Below are 1,311 nucleotides of genomic sequence, written 5' to 3' on the forward strand. Positions count from 1 at the left end.
ATATATATGTATATATGTGTATATATATATACATATATATATATATATACATATTGTCATATATATTGTTTTTAGCATGATTTACAGTCTGCCTCCATTTGTAGCAGTAAGATTACATTTGCAAACAACATGTTAGCTAACTGGCATATGTTGGACTTAATGTTCTTATTTTTTTCTAACTCAAATTACTAAGTGCCCCCCAACACATGCAGCCCCCCCAAAAAACAAAAACCCCAAAACAAAAACAATGCAATGTGTCAAAATAAGTTTGGGCTTCTCCTTTGTAAGAAGTCTTTATTTTTATCCTCGCTCAGAAGGACTTACCTGATCAGTTACTGATCTGGAACCTTATAGCACAAAGATGTCAGCATCAACTCTGTACTGAGGCAGTTTGCTGTCATTCTGTTCATTTTCATAACCTGTGTTAATATGTAGATTGTAAGTATTAAGGAAATAAAATACCTCATATTTGAGTTTCTCAGCTTAAAATAAAAAAATGAAGAAAGGAATGTGTTTGTATGACGCAGTAGTGACCTCAGTGTTGATTCTGTGTGAGGCAACACGCTAAGCTCAGAGGTGGAGATGATTGAGTCATCACTCGGAAACTCCTGCTGAGTCACACTTCGTGTATATATCTTACTGCATTGTGAAGAGCCACTGACTTTTCTGTGACCTACTGAAAAACAGCCGCTGTGCTCTGACGTCTGAGAACATTAGTGCTCACATGAGTCAGGGCCAACTTGTGAAACATCACATTTGTTTTTATCGTATGTGTGTGTGTGTGTGTGTGTTTTCTTATTTGTGCATTAAAAGCGTAATTTTGTTACACCAGTTCTGAGGTTCTGCTTTGGCTGGATTTGTAGGTGGTTCTTGCAGGGATTAAAAAAGAATAACCCAAAGCAGCGTAGGGCTCAAGTCATTGTTTTATAAATCACAACTAAGTCACAAGTCCTTGCCCTCAATTCCTAATTCAAGTCCCAAGTAAGACCAAAGTCCTGTAGCTTCAGTTTTGACTTTTTTAAAAACGTTTTAACCATCTGTATTTATTTCTTAAAACTAGTGCAAATTGAATTTCCACAACAGAATAGGGCTGACATTACACTTCCTAACTGCACAATTAACCAGTCATTCTTTTAACAACAGCTATAAACACATATCTTGTGGAACTGTGAAATTGAGGGTTTTTGTGGTTCAACTGTGATGCTTTTCTTCATCTGGTATTCTTCAAATCTGTTAGAATATTAACCCTATAACGCCAAACGTATCATATTTGATACATGAGTTTCACAGCCCTCCACATGAGCAGTGTGA

This window comes from Cynoglossus semilaevis, chromosome Z (genome assembly GCF_000523025.1).
Source record: "Cynoglossus semilaevis isolate Cse_v1.0 chromosome Z, Cse_v1.0, whole genome shotgun sequence".
Lineage (NCBI taxonomy): Eukaryota > Metazoa > Chordata > Actinopteri > Pleuronectiformes > Cynoglossidae > Cynoglossus > Cynoglossus semilaevis.